This window comes from Salvelinus fontinalis, chromosome 23, assembly GCF_029448725.1.
Source record: "Salvelinus fontinalis isolate EN_2023a chromosome 23, ASM2944872v1, whole genome shotgun sequence".
NCBI lineage: Eukaryota > Metazoa > Chordata > Actinopteri > Salmoniformes > Salmonidae > Salvelinus > Salvelinus fontinalis.
The window spans coordinates 40,553,035-40,573,765 of record NC_074687.1 but is presented as its reverse complement, the minus strand read 5'-3'; the positions used below and the strand labels follow the sequence as shown (position 1 = coordinate 40,573,765).

Sequence of the window (20,731 nt, the reverse complement as noted above, 5' to 3'; positions counted from 1 at the left end):
GTGTCAGCGATCACACAGAGGCAGCTTCACTTGGCTACCTTATTGGAACGGAGGGAATGATATTAATCTATGTTCTAATAGTGGCTAACTGCCGGTGTGAAGGCATTATGCGGCTGACTGGTTTTATTGAAAGTGAGTGAGCTGACAGATCTGCCAATGTAACATACGGCGCAGCGCCAGAGGCAGCCGAGCACATCTTGTTTATTAATGCACAACTTTACAACTTCAAGATGATCCATCATCCTTTTCCTTCTCTGTCCCTCTCTCTCCGTTTCTTTCTCCCTTGCTCTTTTGGAATTTGTGAGTGTTTCACAGTGTGTTCCGAAAGTTTTCAGAATCCTTGACTTTTTCCACATTTTGTTACATTACAGCCTCATTCTAAAACTGATTAAAGACATTTTTTCCCTCGTCAATCTACACACAATACCTCATAATGACAAAGAGACAACAGGTTTTTAGAAATGTTTGCAAATGTATTACAAATAGAAAGACAGAAATACTATAATGACATAAGTATTCAGACCCTTTGCTACGAGAATGAAGCTCAGGTGCATCCTGTTTCCAATGATCATCCTTGAGATGTTTCTTGATTGGAGTCCACCTGTGGTAAATTCAATTGATTGGACATGATTTGGAAAGGCACACACCTGTATATATCAGGTCCCACAGTTGACAGTGCATGTCAGAGCAAAAACCAAGCCATGAGGTCGAAGGAATTGTCCGTAGAGCTCCGAGACAGGATTTTGTCGAGGCACAGATCTGGGAAAGTGTTGAAGCGCTGAAGGTCCCCAAGAACACAGTGGCCTCCATCATTCTTAAATGGAAGAAGTTTGGAACCACCAAGACTCTTCCGAGAGTTGGCCGCCCAGCCAAACGGAGTAATCGGGGGAGGGCCTTGGTCAGGGAGGTGACCAAGAACCTGATGGTCACTCTGACAGAGCTCCAGAGTTCCTCTGTGGAGATGGGAGAACCTTCCAGAAGGACAACATCTCTGCAGCACTCCACCAATCAGTCCTTTATGGTAGAGTGACCAGACGGAAGCCACTCCTCAGTGAAAGGCACATGAGAGCCCGCTTGGAGTTTGCCAAAAGGCACCTAACGGACTCTCAGACCATGAGCAACAAGATTTTCTGGTCTGATGAAACCAAGATTGAACTCTTTGGCCTGAATTCCAAGGAATCACGTTTGGAGGAAACCTGGCACCATCCCTACGGTGAAGCATGGTGGTGGCAGCATCATGCTGTGGGGATGTTTTTCAGCAGCAGGGACTGGGAGACTAGTCAGGATCCTTGATGAAAACCTGCTCCATAGCGCTCCGGACCTCAGACTGAGGTGAAGGTTAACCTTCCAACAGGACAACGACCCTAAGCACACAGCCAAGACAACGCAGGAGTGGCTTCAGGACAAGTCTTTGAATGTCCTTGAGTGGCCCAGCCAGAGCCCTCACTTGAACCCGATCGAACATCTCTGGAGAGACCTGGAAATAGCTGTGCAGCGACGCTCCCCATTCAACCTGACAGAGCTTGAGAGGATCTGCAGAGAAGAATGGGAGAAACTCACCAAATATAGGTGTGCCAAGCTTGTAGCGTCATACCCAAGAAGACTCAATGCTGTAATCGCTGCCAAAGGTGCTTCAACATTATACTGAGGATTTTTTTTTTTTTAAGTTTTTTTTTTTTTTACCGTTATTTTACCAGGTAAGTTGACTGAGAACACGTTCTCATTTGCAGCAACGACCTGGGGAATAGTTACAGGGGAGAGGAGGGGGATGAATGAGCCAATTGTAAACTGGGGATTATTAGGTGACCATGATGGTTTGAGGGTCAGATTGGGAATTTAGCCAGGACACCGGGGTTAACACCCCTACTCTTACGATAAGTGCCATGGGATCTTTAATGACCTCAGAGAGTCAGGACACCCGTTTAACGTCCCATCCGAAAGACGGCACCCTACACAGGGCAGTGTCCCCAATCACTGCCCTGGGGCATTGGGATATTTTTTAGACCAGAGGAAAGAGTGCCTCCTACTGGCCCTCCAACACCACTTCCAGCAGCATCTGGTCTCCCATCCAGGGACTGACCAGGACCAACCCTGCTTAGCTTCAGAAGCAAGCCAGCAGTGGTATGCAGGGTGGTATGCTGGTCTGATGGTCTGAATACTTACATAAATGTGATATTTCAATTTTTTATTTAAAAAAAACAACCTGTTTTTGCTTTGTCATTATGGGGTATTGTGTGTAGATTGATGAGGGAAAAAAACAATTTAATACATTTTTGAATAAGCCTGTAACGTAACAAAATGTGGAAAAAGTTAAGGGGTCTGAATACTCTCCGAATGCACTGTATATGCTTTCCTATGTGTTCATGTGTGTGCATGTGCATGCGTGTGTGTGTGCGTGTGCTCATGTTCTGTAAGGATTCTTAAAGCTGTGCAGCAGTATTAGTTCAGCTGCTGACTGACAAATCCGTGCAGAGCCCATCACTGCGAGGGCTGAGCAGCCGTACCATGTTGAAAAGAATAATATGATGGAAAAGCAGATCCATTAAAGAACCTAAATTAATTCCGTAAATGCCAAGGAACATCATGGGGTAGCTCCATTGAATTTTAATAGCAGACAATTGGCTTCTCACTTTTCATTCGCAGTGACATGTGACAAAGAAACCATGACCATTCGAAATGGAAACATTCACTAGACAGTTCCACCAGGGGGCATAGTGCACTCTGTCAAATGGATGGCAAACCTCAGCATCCCTCTGACCCAGGGATGGGCAACTCCAGTCCTCAGGGGCTGGAGTGAAGTTACTTTTTCCCTGTCCCTAGCGAACACAGCTGATTTAAATGAATAGCATTTTAAACTGAAGATCATGATTAGTTGATTATTGGAGTCAGGTGTGTTTGCTGGGGAAAAAGTGTGACACCAATCAGTTCCCAGAGGGCTGGCCCGTCCCTGATAATCATCATATGACAATGGATTTAAAAACACCTACAATAGTTGCATATCAATCAGGGGGGTCATGAATCCCAAAAATCTGAGGGGCACAAAGTACATGAGGATGCCTGGGCTCCCGCTCCTGAAGTTGGAGAATTTAGCATTTTTCAAACACGTGAAACAGCTTTTTCCTGCAGTAATCATTATGCGTATAGAAATCAAAGGAGGAAGGGAACCGCTTCTAAGGTACACAATAGTACTTCTTTTGTAGACAGAAGGTGCTCTTTGGTAAAAGGGGTAAATAAAAAGAAAGGAGAACCAAGGCACTCTTCATATAACTAATTCAAATGTTAAATGGAAACATGGCCTTCGGCTGCATGGCCTTCGTCAGGGAGTACAAAGATATGATAATACAATGTCCTCTTTTGAACATCATTTTCCAACCAACCCTGATTTGAAGAGGGGGTGTTTACAGAATTCATTGGACCACACCTAGTAAGCAATACTATACACATCAAAAAGTTCAATACTTGTAGATATGTTTTCAAAATGCAAATCAAGGCTAGAAGCATCAGAACCCCTGTGTATTTTTCTGCATATCTAAGCATACGTTTTGAGCTGTCTGTATCCTTTTTGAGGTTTTTAGGTTTTATTTATTCGCACCAAAGAAAGTAATTGAAAGACAAAACAGTATAGATTTTTTTTTTAAACAGGTAAAAACAGTGAAAACCACACCACAAATATATGTAAAAAAAGAAAGTTTGTTCAATCAGTTAAACAAAACATTTATCAAAATTTAATTGTACATGACATACTCCGTATATAAGAAAAAACGTGTGTGTGTGTGTGAGAGAGAGAGAGAGAGAGTTAGGCTACATGGAGGGGATTATTGGTTAGTTTGGTTCATCAGGCTGACCCCCAGTCTTCGCTTGAAGTTATTGAGGGATGATGATGTTTTGGCAATGTGAAGATAAGAATTTCAGAGTATGGTACCTCTGTATCTGACAGAGAATTGACTATGTGAGGTGTGGCAGTGGGGAACGTGAAGATTATTACAGTGTCTTGTGTTATATAGATGGATTTCAGAATGAACCTGGAAGAATCCATTGAAGGGTTTAGGTAAACTGTCTGGGAAGTACGACTATTTGTAGATGAAAGTACATAATTAGTGTACATTAACGTCGTAAATAGACAAGATATTGAGTTTCTTAAACGAAGGTGCAAATGGAGCCAGATAATTAGGTGGCTAGTCTTGTAAATGTATTTTGTATGATGAGTAATTTGAGTAGGTAGGAGGCATATGAACTGGCCCAGACAATATTACAGTAAATGAGTTATGGGTAAATTAAGCTATAGTATAGAGTTAGGAAGCAAGCCTGATGAACCAAACCACTAATCTGTCTGATACCAACAGATTTCCTCACTTTGCTACAGACACATTGAATAGGATCTTTCCAGGATAACTTTTTAGTCAATCAGAACTCTGGTAAAAGATTGAAAGGAATATGAGTCTTATTCAGTACATTTAGTTTTTGCTTGCTTTTTCTAGAGTCTACCAACCTTGCCAGCAGGCATGCAGCTAAGATAGTTAGACAAGCTAGCTACTCTAACTTGATTGATATCCTGAAATGGCTTCTTGGTAGCTAGTTATGAGGTTGGGATATTGGGAACCTATCTGGGCTAGCTAAAGCCTACTTCATAAAACTGCTAGGTGGCCAGAAGGATTACAGAGAAACAGCAACAACAACATGATCCATTATGGGCATGACGCCTCTGATGTCAAAGTGCCTCGGCGTGTCCATTGGTGGGGACAGGGACAGTGGCCGGAAAGTGCAACTTGATTAGAGGTCAAGGTAGAAGTGATTGTTAGAATTGAACATAAGTGCACTGTTTAAGTGTCCAGATAGCCGATTAATTCAGAAGAAAGTGCAGAACCAGGTCAAGGTTCAAACGTATTTGATAGAGCAACCACACCTCAGGTTAAGTGTGCTACAGAGGAAACAAAACGCTACAAAACAGGTAATAATATCAGCGCTTTGACTGGGCTGTTGGACAGAACATCAGCTTTGACCGTTCCATTTATCTCCTACTGCTCTGGTTTGATCAAACAAAACTCCCTTACCTCTCCTCAAGTTGGGAATGAATTGCAGATGACGGACAATAGCTTACAATCATCCCCATAAAAAAAACTCCCCAAAGTAATTCATGCAGACGGAATGGGAGAGTGGTTGAACAAAGTCCTGTTGACCCTGGTACAATGACAACCATCTTCCACTCTGATTTTCAACTAGCGAACTGTAGCCAAAAGCTAAGTAGTAAGTAGTTTTGGTTATATGACTTCTCTAATCCTCATGTTCACAATTAGGCTTTACAATGACCACATATGTCTATGGATGAGCTCAGGGAATTATGTTTCCCAACAACAAACACACAGGGAAAATGTGGCAACAACACAGCTGCGAGGCAGTAAAAAATGGACGTGATTCATTTTGTGTCTAATGGAGTATGAGGAACACACATTTCTATTATCACTGTGTGCTATGTGAATAAAACTGTTTGTACCATTCACTGCTTGTGTGTATTGTGAGAGTAAAAGCATGTTTCTACCACTCACGGTCTATGTATTTCGAGAATAAAACTATGTTGAAATAACTGAGATATACTGTCTGTTGATCTTGTTTTTCATTTTCAACTTTGAGGAATACGTTTCACCACGGGACATCAATTTGAGATCAAAGTGAGAGTTTGGCAAAGCAAACATTGCTTGAGGAAAGAAGACTGCCTTTTTCGTACCAAACTTCACAACAATGAGGTTTGCAATTTTGCTCAAGGGACTGATTACCAATAAGAATTGAGCCAACCTAATTGTGACTAATAGCCGTACTCGGCGCAGTCTGCGCTCCATTGACTCTGGCTCTGTTTGTGTCGAGTTGGAAGATGAGAAAGGGAGAGCGCAGGAGGAAATGGCTAGATCTATCTCATCACAGCCACTTGAGGCTGAATGTGGCCCTAAGTGTAGCATCCAGCTGGAACAGATATGAGGACAGGTCTGGGAGAGGAGAAGAGCTCCCTGGCGGTTGTCATGGAGACGGGGGAGCGGAGGCAATAGTGTGAGGGGGGGGGGGGGGCTGAGATGTGTCCACATAGGGTGACACGGCGCATCCTGCAGCCTGCCAAGCTCATAATTCACTGACCAGGGAGATGGAGAGTAGAGACAGAGAGTCTTAGAGCTCTGGAAGAGGATGTGTGTAGATAGGCAGAGAGAGGCCGATATTCAGTCAATTGTAGATAGTGGATTTTGCATTTGATTTGAGTGCATTTGATTGAATACCAGCCAGAGTTTCCTTATGGGTGGGTGAGTATTTTTCCAATGCACTGTGTGCACTGGGTGTGCCCTTGGTATGTGTGCATGTAAAGGGGTGTGATGGCAAATCACTTTGCTGGACTGCGTCCTAAGTGGCACCCTATTCAAATCAAATCAAATTGTATTGGTCACATACACATGGTTAGCAGATGTTAATGCGAGTGTAGTGAAATGCTTGTGCTCTTTGTTCCAACCATGCAGTAATATCTAACATGTAATCTGACAATTTCACAACAACTACCTTATACACACAAGTGTAAAGGAATGAATAAGAATATGTACATATAAATATATGGATGAGCAGCATAGATGGTATAGAGTACAGTATATACATATGAGATGAGTAATGTAGGATATATAAAGTGGCATTGTTTAAAGTGACTAGTGATACATTTATTACATCCAATTTTTAATTATTAAAGCGGCTAGAGCTTTGAGTCAGTATGTTGGCAACAGCCACTCAATGTTAGTGATGGCTGTTTAACAGTCTGATGGCCTTGAGATAGAAGCTGTTTTTCAGTCTCTCGGTCCCAGCTTTGATGCACCTGTACCGACCTCGCCTTCTGGATGATAGCGGGGTGAACAGGCAGTGGCTCGGTTGGTTGTTGTCTTTGATGATCTTTTTGGCCTTCCTGTGACATCGGGTGCTTTAGGTGTCCTGGAGGGCAGGTAGTTTGGCCCCGGTGATGCGTTGTGCAGACCTCACTACCCTCTGGAGAGCCTTACGGTTGTGAGCGGAGCAGTTGCCGTACCTGGCGGTGATACAGCCTGACAGGATGCTCTCGATTGTGCATCTGTAAAAGTTTGTGAGTGTTTTCGGTGACAAGCCAAATTTCTTCAGCCTCCTGAGGTTGAAGAGGCGCTGTTAAACCTTCTTCACCACGATGTCTGTGTGGGTGGACCAGTTCAGTTTGTCCGTGATGTGTACGCCGAGGAACTTAAAACCTTCCACCTTCTCCACTACTGTCCCGTCCTGTCCTGTACTACTGTCCTGCTGTTTCCTGAAGTCCACGATCCCCTCCTTTGTTTTGTTGACGTTGAGTGTCAAGTTATTTTCCTGACAGCACACTCCGAGGGCCCTCACCTCCTCCCTGTAGGCCGTCTCGTCGTTATTGGTAATCAAGCCTATCACTGTTGTGACGTCTGCAAACTTGATGATTGAGTTGGAGGCGTGCATGGCCACACGGTCATGGGTGAACAGGGAGTACAGGAGAGGGCTAAGAACGCACCCTTGTGGGGCCCCAGTGTTGAGGATCAGCGGGGTGGAGATGTTGTTTCCTACCCTCACCACCTGGGAGCGGCCTGTCAGAAAGTCCAGGACCCAGTTGCACAGGGCGGGGTCGAGACCCAGGGTCTCGAGCTTAATTGCGTGTTTGGAGGGCACCATGGTGTTAAATGCTAAGCTGTAGTCGATGAACATACTGTACATCGGTATTCCTCTTGTCCAGATGGGTTAGGGCAGTGTGCAGTGTGATTGCGATTGCGTCGTCTGTGGACCTATTGGGGCGGTAAACAAATTGGAGTGGGTCTAGGGTGTCAGGTAGGTTGGAGGTGATATGACCCTTGACCCTCTCAAAGCACTTAATGATGATGGAAGTGAGTGTTACGGGGCGATAGTCATTTAGCTCAGTTACTTTAGCTTTCTTGGGAACAGGAACAATGGTGGCCCTCTTGAAGCATGTGGGAACAGCAGACTAGGATACGGTTTGATTGAATATGTCCGTAAACACACCCTCCAGTTGGTCTGCGCATGCTCTGAGGACGCGGTTAGGGATGCCGTCTGGGCCGGCAGCCTTGTGAGGGTTAACACGTTTATATGTTTTACTCACGTTGGTCGCGGTGAAGGAGAGCCCGCAGGTTTTGGTTGTGGGCCGTGTCAGTGGCACTGTATTGTCCTCAAAGCGAGCAAAGAAGTTGTTTAGTATGTCTGGGAGCAAGACGTCGGTGTCCGTGACAAGGCTTGTTTTCTTTTTGTAAACTGTGATTGACTGTTGCCCCTGCCACATACCTCTCGTGTCTGAGCTGTTGAATTGCGACTCTACTTTGTCTCTATACTGATGCTTTGCTTGTTTGATTGCCTTGGAGGGAATAGCTACACTGTTTGTATTCGGTAATGTTTTCGGTCGCCTTGCCATGATTAAAAGCAGTGGTTTGCACTTTCAGTTTTGCGTGAATGCTGCCATCAATCCACGGTTTCTGGTTAGGGAAGGTTTTAATAGTCACCATGGGTACAACATCAGCGATGCACTTGCTAATAAACTCGCTCACCGAATCAGTGTATACATCAATGTTGTTGTCTGAGGCTATCCGGAACATATCCCAGTCCACGTGATCGAAGCAATCTTGAAGCGTGGAATCCGATTGGTCAGACCAGCGTTGAACAGACCTGAAAACGGTGTTTCCTGTTTTAGTTTCTGACTATAGGCTGGGAGCAACAAAATGGAGTCGTGGTCAGATTTGCTGAAAGGAGGACTAGGGAGGGTTTTGTATGCGTCGCGGAAGTTAGAGTAGCAATGATCCAGAATGCTGCCAGCCCTGGTAGCGCATTCGATATGCTGATAAAATTTAGGTAGCCTTGTTTTCAGATTAGCTTTGTTAAAATCCCCAGCTACAATAAATGCAGCCTCAGGATATGTGGTTTCCGGTTTACATAGAGTCCAATGAAGTTCTTTCAGGGCCATCAAGGTGTCTGCTTGGGGGAGATATACACGGCTGTGATTATAATCGAAGAGAATTCTCTTGGTAGATAATGCGGTCGGCATTTGATTGTCAGGAATTCTAGGTCAGGTGAACAAAAAGACTTCCTGTATGTTGTTATGATCACACCACGACTCGTTAATCATAAGGCATACACCCCAGCCCTTCTTCTTATTCCTATTCCCTTTATAGTGCACTATAGTGTATATACTGAGTATACCAAATATTACGAACACCTTCCTGTTGTGTTGCCCCCCCCCCCCCCCCCCCCCCCTTGCCCTCAGAACAGCCTCAACTTGTCGGGGAATGGACTCTACAAGGTGTTGAAAGCGTTCCACAGGGATGCTGGCCCATTTTGTCTCCAATGCTTCCCACAGTTGTGTCAAGTTGGCTGGATGTCCTTTGGGTGGTGGACCATTCTTGATACACACGGGAAACTGTTGAGCATGAAAAACCCAATAGCGTTGCAGTTTTTGACACAAATCGGTACGCCTGGCACCTACTACCATACCCTGTTCAAAGGCACTTAAATCTTTTGTTTTGCTCATTCACCCTCTGAATGGCACTCAAACACAATCCATGTCTAAATTGTCTCGAGGCTTAAAAATCCTTCTTTAACCTGTCTCCTCCCCTTCATCTACACACGTGGATTTAACAAGTGACATCAATAAGGGATCATAGCTTCACCTGGATTCACCTGGTCAGTCTATGTCATGGAAAGAGCAGGTTCTTAATGTTTTGTACACTCAGTGTATATAGAATATACTTTTGATCAGGGCCCAAAGGGTGCCATTTGGGACACATAAATAGAAAATCAAGAGTGGTCTGAATCTGTCTGAATCTGTAGGAGAACAGTCATTAAATCAAATAGATTAAAATGTATTTATAAAGCCCTTCGTACATCAGCTGATATCTTAAAGTGCTTTACAGAAACCCAGCCTAAAACCCCAAACAGCAAGCAATGCAGGCGTAGAAGCACGGTGGCTAGGAAAAACTCCCTAGAAAGGCCAGAACCTAGGAAGAAACCTAGAGAGGAACCAGGCTATGAGAGGTGGCCAGTCCTCTTCTGGCTGTGCCGGGCGGAGATTTTAACAGAACATGGCAGCATGTCCATGTACAGGGCTCTGTGGTTGTGCAGGTCATCAGGGTACTGGCTCACAGTCATCTGGAAGCGCAGATGGTCATCTGCCAACCAGCCACAGAACCTGGAACAGTTTGGACAGAGAGCAAAGAGAAACATGTCCGGATCACCCGCTGCAGACACAACAAAACACATGCTGAGAATTTCTGTACAATGACAACCACTCTTAATGTCTCATTCCTGGCAACATTACATTTTCACCAAAGAACATCTGTCTGCATGATGAAGATCTGAGGCTTTCTTTTGTGTGTGTGTGTGTGTGTGTGTGTGTGTGTGTGTGTGTGTGTGTGTGTGTGTGTGTGTGTGTGTGTGTGTGTGTGTGTGTGTGTGTGTGTGTGTGTGTGTGTGTGTTTAGCAACAATGGAAATGAATATCAAGGTATTAGTAGATTAGTAATCAACCTCTCGTGTGTTAGACTCAACATGTTCAACGGCCCGCCTCCCTGGAGAGAGTAAAATCATACACTTATATGCTCTACACACATTGTATGCTGTAGGGGGGGAGAGAAATCACCAAATATGCTATTCTCTAGAGTCTAGAATCTACATATGCTCTATGCTCCAAGCTGACTTTCTCATCTTTTATCAATATCCACACTCTATTGTCTTGTCATACGGCAGGATCTCTCTGCATAAAAACCAGAGCTTTGCTTTGATTCGTTTTGAGCAAGATATCAATTCAAAATGGTGGACTCTCAATCACCCCGTCGCACACTGTATCCTCTCAAGAGGAGCTACAGCCTTCAGGCAAAGACCACCGTAGTTGTGATCAGTCAGTGCTTTTACCTATCCAGTGCTTTTACCTATCCAGTCCTTGTAGGCGGTTCTGTATACTCTGCAGTCTGGACTGGTACTTCTCAGACGGGGATTAGACCTCTGGATTAAGGAGGCTGTCAGTTCAGGGTAAGGGCACTCTGAATACAAAACCTCCTCTGGAACCTGGTCTACCTTAGCCAGACAGTCGGCAGTTTTGGTGGGACAGTCCTGGAAGGATTATCTGGTTATGCCTTTTGAAAGACATAAAATACTTGGTGGCAACACAATCGAGAGAGATAGAATTATGCAACCTTAATGGTGAGTGACCTACGTACCTCCATTCCCAGAAACAGGGTGTCTTCCTCTATGGCCAGATACACTTTGCGAAGTTTTTCAATTATGTCTTCCTGCTGGTCCTTCACCAAGTTGACCTGTGAGTGTGTCTTGAATATCTTCAGACTTACAGACTGTGACCTCACAGGCTCTAACAGAATGAATTGTTGAACACAAACTCAGTTTCAAGGAATTATTAATTCAGTTCTCTTTCCTCCTCTACATCCGAGAATTAACAGTCTGCCATCCTTCTCTGACATCCATCATGGTATAGAGAGCTCTGTATCTGATGAAATTTAGTGAGAGGAAATTAAAATGTATGTCTCTGTTAGAGTACAGAACCCACAGAAATTGAATGGTGAAATTGAATTTTCCCCTGTAGTTTTTCTTAATTTTCTACTTGGGTGGAAAAATACAGTGAATCCTACAATCAGAGCAATTCACTGACGGCATGTTATCGCTAGTCATACCCTCTTTCTGTTTCTAACAGGTTAGATTTTTGATGCCACTCAGAGGGAGGAAACTCAGGAAAGCCCCTAAATAAGATCTGGTGCAACCAATTACCATCAGAAGTCACATAATTAGTTAAATAAAGTCCACCTGTGGGCAATCTAAGTGTCACATGATCTGTCACATGATCTCAGTATATATACACCTGTTCTGAAAGGCCGATTCTGCAACACCACTAAGCAAGGGGCACCACTAAGCAAGCCACACTATGAAGACCAAGGAACTCTCAAAACAGGTCAGGGACAACGTTGTGGAGAAGTACAGATCAGGGTTGGATTAAAAAAATATCCAGAACTTTGAACATCCCACAGAGCACCATTAAATCCAGTATTAAAAAATGAAAAGAATATGGCACCACAACAAACCTGCCTAGAGAGGGCTGCCCACCAAAACTCACAGACCAGGCAAAGAGGGCATTAATCAGAGAGGCAACAAAGAGACCAAAGATAACCCTGAAGAAGCTGCAAAGCTCCACAGCGGAGATTGGAGTATCTGTCCATAGGACCACTTTAAGCCGTACACTCCACAGAGCTGGGCTTTACGGAAGAGTGGCCAGATTTTTTTTTTTAAAGCAAACATGTTTGGTGTTCACCAAAAGGCATGTGGGAGACTCCCCAAACATATGAAAGAAGGTACTCTGGTCAGATGAGACAAAAAGTGAGCTTTTTGGCCATCAAGGAAAATGCTATGTCTGGTGCAAACCCAACTCTCATCACCCTAAGAACACCAAGCATGGTGGTGGCAGCATCATGCTGTGGGATTGTTTATCATCGGCAGGGACTGGGAAACTGGTCAGAATTGAAGGAATGATGGATGGCGCTAAATACAGGGAAATTCTTGAGGGAAACCTGTTTCAGTCTTCCAGAAATTTGAGACTGGGACGAAGGTTCACCTTCCAGCAGGACAATGACCCTAAGCATACTGCTAAAGCAACACTCGTGGGGTTTAAGGGGAAACATTTAAATATCTTGGAATGGCCTAGTCAAAAAATGCATAAAACTGCATTTTAATTCCAGGTTTTAAGGCAACAAAATAGGAATAATGTCAAGGGGGTGAATACTTTTGCAAGCCACTGTATATGTATAGAAGAGAGTGGTGGTGAGGTCATTTTCGGTCACCTTCTGAAGCCGTAATGCAGTGCAGTATGTCTCAGACAGGCCATTAGGGACTCACAGATTGCCTCCCAAATGGCACCCTATTCCCTATACAGTGCACTACTTTTGACCAGAGCCCTATGGGTCCTTGTCAAAAGTAGTGCACTATAGTGAATAGGGTGCCATTTGAGACGTAACCACTGTTTTAAAGCCAGACAAAACTTCTCAAACCTTCCCTCCAAACAAATTCCTCTGACGCACAAACAAGTATGGAATCGTAATTAAGTGTTTTAAGGGAATGGTATTTGGCATGGTGGGTCACTTAGTACAAGAAGCATGCAGGCGGCTAGAGAGAGGAGAGTAGGCAGTAGCTCCATTATGGTGAGGCTCTCAGGTGGGCAGGACTGAGTGGGGGGGACAGCAGGGGCTGGATGAAAGAGAAGATGAGTGGGGGATGGAGGTACGCCAGAGACTGACTCACTCACACAGGGGCAGGCAGGCAAGCAGACAAAATGGCTGGCAGTGGATTCCTCATCCCCCTATATGGCCCACTTTCGAAGACATCCCTTCTCCTGCCTGCTCTTAATCCCACCATGCGCTCCCTAAGAATGAAAAAGCCTCCAGGAGTCAAAAGGAGAATTAACTAAAGAGAGGTGACTTACGTAGCGAGGAGTTCTAACAAACACCAGATTCATGGGGAATGAATGCTGTATTGTGGGCAACCAGAGGACTTTTGGTAGGATCTAGGTAGGATCTGCAAAGTACGGTCTATTATTTTGGTACCTGTAGAGATTGAATGCCTTAAGATTCATCGCAGTATATTGTGTGGAATTAAAAAACAGATCCACAGTTTTCACAAAGAAAGTCAAGGGCTCCACTTTCACATGGAGAAAAATAAGTTCCTCTGCAGCTTTCTGAAACAGTGGGCATAGAGCCCCTCAGCTCCTCTCTCAGGTCATGGGGTGCGTCCCAAATGGCACCCTATCCCCAGAGCCCTGGTCAAATGTAGTGGACTACACAGGGAATAGGGTGCCATTTGGGACGCGTCCGTGTCGTTACCTACCTGCTGGAGTACCTGCTCCCAGTCTGCCGGCTGAGGAAGCTGGTGGTGTTGCTGGTGTTGGACTTCACTCAGTCTGTACTGCAAGTCCTCCGTCAGCTGCCAGATGGGCTCCACAGTGGTACACCTGAACGCCTCCCGCTCACTCTCCAGAAACAGCTCTAATGAGACACCCACACACATAAACATGCATTTGTACACACACACACACACACACACACACACACACACACACACACACACACACACACACACACACACACACACACACACACACACACACACACACACACACACACACACACACACACACACACACACACACACACAGTATGGTATTGTCTCACTCAATAGGGACTGGAACAGAATCTACACACTCAGGACTGAGAGGGGTACCGTGGTCCAGTAGCTCATAGAGGATGCCCATGTTTGTTCTACTGGCCAGACCATTTGGTCCCAGACATCCTTTCAGCTCAGCTTCAGCCTTTTCCCTGCTGCATGGAAAGAGAGCAAAGGGAATTCCATTAAGCATACATCATACTGTACCAAGCACTACTGAACACAGACTGCTTCTCAAATGGCAACCTATTCCCTATGTAGTGCACTACTTTGACCAGGGCCCATAGGGAAAAGGTTGCCATTTGGGAAGCATCAATACAGTGTTCCGAACATGCTCATCCATTAGTCCCAGCTAAAATATAATGGGATTGTAACTATAGAAACAAACTTTTTCTCCCTTCTCTTATATCACCTTCACGCTAATGAATTCAGTGGCTATGTGCGGTTGCCGTGGTGCGGTCGGTCAATCTGTGTGTCTGTCTTCAGAGAAGGCTCATTACAGAAACCCACGCTTGTGTACACCATTAACCTTGGATCGCACCGACACAGTCATTACCCCGAGAACAGCCTACACCCCAGAGCTAGCGCTGCCCTTCTCACTTCACAACGCATGACACCAGCGCATGACACCAGCGGGGCGCGGCAGCCCAATGCTTCCTCTGCTTCTGCCTCATCATCACACCAGGGAGAGTTCATTTTACAATGCATCAGAAGCTAGCTAGCACCCTCCACTGAGCTACCCATTCCATCTCTCTCTTTCTTTCTTTCTTTCTTTCTTTCTTTCTTTCTCTCTCTCTCTCCCTTTCTTTCTTTCTCTGTCTTCTTTGGTCACGGAAAGCCATTTCAAATCACCCATCTCTCATTTTACTGGGGCTTATTTGAGTTTCGAGCAGTGCTTGCCAGAACTGAATGTGGCTGAGTAGGGTGGGTAGTAGGCTACAGACTACAATACAGTATATGGTGTAGTGGTTCATGGTAATGTGTGCTGGGAGGGGTTTCTTATCCTGCATTGGCTAGTCTGCTGTTCTCTCTGCTCCATACCTGTCTGGGCTGCCTCAGTAGGGAGCTCTTGTTGGTCTCCTTGGCTGCACGGAGAGCCCTCTTCACCTGAAAGACAGCTCTTAAATCAGCCAACAGCTACCTGTGGAACACTGTGGTCATTATAAATCCTCTCTCACAAGCTTATGATAACATGATCACATTATGGTAGCATTAGCATGTAATCGCTGATATCATTATGACCAATCATGACCAAGGCATAGACTGTAATCATGGAAGATTATGTCCGCATCCCAGAAGTCGCAGCCTAAATTCACTTTATGTTCTTTTGACCAGGACTTATGGGTAAAAGTAGTGCACTATGTAGGGGATAGGGTGTCATTTGGGACTCGAACTATGAGTAATACATAGTATAAACATGACCAAAAAGGAGTACTCTCCTTAGTGCTCTATGTTCCTAGCTTACTGAGCAATACAGAATGAGAGATTGGTCCATTTTCTTCTTGTTATGCTTCATGGGGAAAATGGTCTTTATTCAGCAGTTCATTCAGTGTGTGTGGGGTTTTGCCTTTGAAATATTTACTTTGAAAGGCTCATAATCTGCAGGAATTCATGTGAAACATTATCGCCGTCGAACACTTGAAAGGAAAACACACATTGGTAAATTAAAATATTCAGGGGGAACATGCACAAGGCGTGTTTCTGGTGGGAACAGAAGGAGGGGGTGAGTATCTTAATCTCCTGTCATTTATTTGCCTTTTCTCTTATGAAAATGCTCTCTCGGTGCAGCCCTCTATACTGTCCTCTACCGCAGTGAAAGTGCCCTTAGTTGTGTTCCATGTGTGAAAAAAGAAATACATAAATAAATAAATACAAATCTAGAACCTTAAAGAGTTCTTCGGCTGTCCCCATAGGAGAACCATTTGAATAACCCTTTTTGGTTTCAGGTAGAACCCTTTCGGGTTCCATGTACAACCCTTTCTACAGAGGCTTCTACCTGGAACCAAAAAGGGTTCTACCTGGAGTCAAAAAAGGTTATCCTATGGGGACAGCCGAAGAACCCTTTTTTCTAAGACTGTAAGGGAGAAAAGGATGTTTGATATTAACATGCCGCAAAACAAGTGAAACTACAAATAAAACATATCGGTGACATGAGATTAAACCACACACCTACAAGCACAGGCAAACCACTGCTCTTGATTACCCTGCTCGAAACCCCAGCCATTAAAAGTAGGCTGTGAATTCTCCCTTTACCATGTGTTGACCTAGGGATCTTATCAGGATCTCTCCTTCAAAGATGTAAGGCCTTAGTATCCAGGACACTCCCACTCTCTTACTGGAAAGTCAATCATCTGATCACATCCTGCGGCGACTCCCCTCTACCACCACTGGGAAATCCACAACAGAAAGCCTGCCTTTCAGCGTGGCGGTCGTATGCAAACACTGGTTGCCTTATCTGGTCCATGCAGAGAGCTGAATTGGAGGGAGCCATGGGCAACCGTAATGAGACACAACAACAACAACCAAAGCTGCTGCCACAGTTTACCAATTAAAACACTGCAGGTCTACAAGCATAATCCTCATGCCCCCTAGGGTTAACTTCTCACAGTGCTAGGATTCAAAAAGATTGGGAACTTCAAACAGCTTTATGGTTGATCCTCCTGCAGACTCATGAATATTCAAATTTGATGTTGATATTCTTCTTAAATCTTGTATTTTTTTGGAGAGCCCATTCACAGTAGGTTACGTAATGGTCTGCTGTTTTATAGTAAATCCGCTCCGCCGGATCATTGGAGATCGTGTGTGTGTGTGTGTGTGTGTGTGTGTGTGTGTGTGTGTGTGTGTGTGTGTGTGTGTGTGTTCGTTCATGCCCATGATCTTTAAACTCTGAATGAAGGTTTCTAGCACCGTAAAACTGAATTATGATTCAGAAAGAGCCCATGGTTGTTCACTTGAGAAAGAACACCAACTCCATATAAATATGTCCTCAGATGTAAATGATGTTGCAGATATCATGCAGAGGCGTACATGCACTGTTCAGTCTTTCACCTTTTCATTATGTCAACAGATCTGTCACCCATCAACTGTCTCCATACTGAAAGTTGGACATACAGAATCAGTATGTTGCCTAAAAGAAAAGCTGAACTATTAAATCAATGAGGTAGCTTGCACCTAAGAATGTTCAGGAGCCCGCCTCCCGGGTGGTCTAAGGCACTGCATCGCAGTGCTAGCTGTGCCACCAGAGATTCTGGGTTCGAGCCATGGCTCTGTCGTAGCCGGCCGCGACCGGGAGGCCCATGGGGTGGCGCACAATTGGCCAAGCGTCGTCTGGGTTAGGGAGGGTTTGGCCGGCAGGGATATCCTTGTCTCATCGCGCACTAGCGACTCCTGTGGCGGGCCGGGCGCAGTGCACACTGACCAAGTCGCTAGGTGTACGGTGTTTCCTCCGACACATTGGTGCGGCTGGCTTCCGGGTTGGATGTGCATTGTGTCAAGAAGCAGCACGGCTTGGCTGGGTTGTGTTTCGGAGGACGCATGGCTCTCGACCTTCGCCTCTCCCGAGTCCGTACGAGGTTGCAGCGATGAAACAAGACTGTAACTACCAATTGGATACCATGAAACTGGGGGAAAAAGGGTTAAACATTTTTTTTTATAATAAAAGAATACTGTACTATGGAATAACAAAATATATATTGTACCAAATTAAACTTTTTACTTTATACATTCTTCAGCCCTTTGCTTCTGTTATGGGCTTGTATTCACATAGTGTCTCAGAGCAAATCAAATCAACAATATCTACCTTTTGAGCGATGTGTACAGACTCCAGTTGGCATCAACTATGGCTTGTAGTTTCTCATATTCAGCCGGTTTATACTGAGCTTCCAAGGCCGTCCTTCACTAGTAGAGTCAGTTTCTCTATATCAATGAAAGGAAGCATCAAACTACAAGACAGAGCTGTGTTCTAGCAAGCATTGATCATGTGAAAAGTGCATTAACTATCAATCACTCAATCAACTGTGAATTCTTAGGTCAGGTGTTATTTATGCTGATGACAGAAGAGGAAGGAAGTGAGACAGAAACGGCACATCCTCTGTCTTCAACTGCATCCCAAATGGCATCTTATTCCCCATGTAGTGCAATACTTTTGGCCACTACTTAGGGAATGGGGTGCCATTTGGGACGCAGGATATATCCTATAGGGAGCAAGAAGGAGAGAGGGAGGAAACAAACTGGCCATGTCAGACAGGCGGGTCCTGACTAGTTCAGCTGGGACTCCATGAGACAGGTGAATAAACACAAGCCATGCTGCTGCTACTGACAACGCAGATATAAAGGTCCTGGCAGACGGTTATGAGGTGAGTGAGTCTAGAGGAAAGAGCAGTAAGCATTGGTTCAGATTGGAGCTGAGCTGACTTACCTAAATATTTTGATATTATTTTATATTTTATAAAGCCATGTAGGTCTCTTCCACTCATAGCTTCTCATCTGTTTATGAATAGTACATGTGATTTAAACAAGGAATTTGAGGTAACACTTTACATTAATTTACCCCGTATACCTGTGTGATAGTAACACAGTTATTACTCTTGTGACAACACTGTAGTAATATGTTATGTATTATTACAACATTGTGATCACACATAATTTTGTCAAGTAAAATCAGCCAGGAGGAAAAAATGAATATGTAAATAGGAAGGTTCGTTAAAGTTTGACAGAAAGGTCAGCACACCACCTACCTGCTGTTGCTTTAATCAGTTTAGGCCTATTCTAAGGATTAACATTTACATTAAAGAACTTAATGGGAAAAACCACTATCACTCAATTTCTCCCAAAACAGCCTATTCAACATTCAGGGTCTAAGAGGTTATAGAAATAACCTCTGAATTCTCATCAGGGCCCAGTTTTTCAAATGCAATCTGTCTGGATTTCGCCTATCGGATAGGATTAAATGCATAAAAATAGAATGAATAGAATGGATGAATCATTGACTTGAATGGGGACTCTCGTTCTATTCGTTCTATTTCTATGCATTAAAACCCATCAGACGGGCGAAATTCAGATAACTTTAGAAAAACTGGGCCCAGGCCTTCTGTGCATGAAAGTGTCTGTGTATGAAAGTGTCTGGGCATGAAAGTTAACAACAGATGGTACACTGTAAACAGAGTGTGGAACTGTAAACAGACGTGCTGGAATATCACTTGGGTTAATCTAATGTGGAATATCCTCTTAAATACATTTAGAATTCATCATGTAAATGACTTGTAATATAATAATTCTGGTGTACTTTATTATGGTAAATTACACTCAGTAAAAAAGTGTATTCATACAGTTTCAATTCCTATCATAACCTAACCAAAACTGATAAGTGGAGGCTGACATCAAATTACATTTAAAGTAGAAATCAATTTAACATGGTAGGACTGTGGGAGGGCGTTGAGGAAAGAGCCAAAGGGAATAATAATTCATGCTGGAGTGTATTGAGGTTTCTCTACATTGTTTTGGATTAATTCCATCCATACCTAAAGTGTGGAAGATATTTTTCACAATAGAGCATCAATGTCCATATCAGTGACCCATGCAGAGAGTGAGTTACAGTATAGGATTACATATAGCTGAGAGGAAGGACAATATGAAGCGAGAGGGTTTACTCCGCCAAAAATCCGTCCACGAAAATAATATCACGAAGTAAGGCATCTTTGTATGGAGATCAATGAGAAAGTGTTGAATTTGGTCAACAGAAAATGTAATTGCTAATTTGCTTCGTGAGGATTATTTGATCGAATAGAAGATTCGTAAGGGTTGGGTTGTTGTTGCGAATGCACTGACATAATTGGACGTGGCAACTTCAGAAAAAAAAACGTTATATTGGTGTCGTGCATGTTGTTCACATGTGTATCTGCCCTCGGACTGGCTAGAATGGTCCAGCTGATCTCGCCTCCTCCCGCCTGCCTTCCATCTTTGACGACATGTAGGCCTATTTCCATTGTTAGAGCGGTCACGCGACTATTTTGTCAATATAATACAACATCTTTTCTTATACAGTGGCAAAATTGGTCGTCGAACTTGATCTGATCGTCATCTAAGTCACAAGAATAGACCAACATAGTGTGCTTAAACTAATAACACACAAATGATTTTATTTTTCTTGTCTATATTGAATACATCATTGAAACATAGGTTGGGGAAAGTATGTGAACCCCTAGGCTAATAACTTCTCCAAAAGCTAATTGGAGTCAGGAGTCAGCTAACCTGGAGTCCAATCAATGAGACGAGATTGGAGATGTTGGTTAGAGCTGCCTTGCCCTATAAAAAACACTCACAAAATTTGAATTTGCTATTCACAAGACGCATTGCATGATGTGAACCATACCTCAAACAAAATAAATCTCAGAACCTAGGATTAAGAATTGTTGACTTGCATGAAGCTGGAAAGGGTTACAAAAGTATCTCTAAAAGCCTTGATGTTCATCAGTCCATGGTAAGACAAATTGTCTGTAAATGGACAAAGT

The 20,731-nt window shown here is 43.9% G+C and overlaps 1 pseudogene; it reads right to left on the bottom strand.

Moving 5' to 3' along the window:
* LOC129821496 (coiled-coil domain-containing protein 148-like) overlaps positions 1 to 18,697 on the bottom strand; it is a 45,390-nt pseudogene extending 26,693 nt beyond the window's left edge.
* Between the last annotated feature and the right edge of the window lie 2,034 nt (positions 18,698 to 20,731).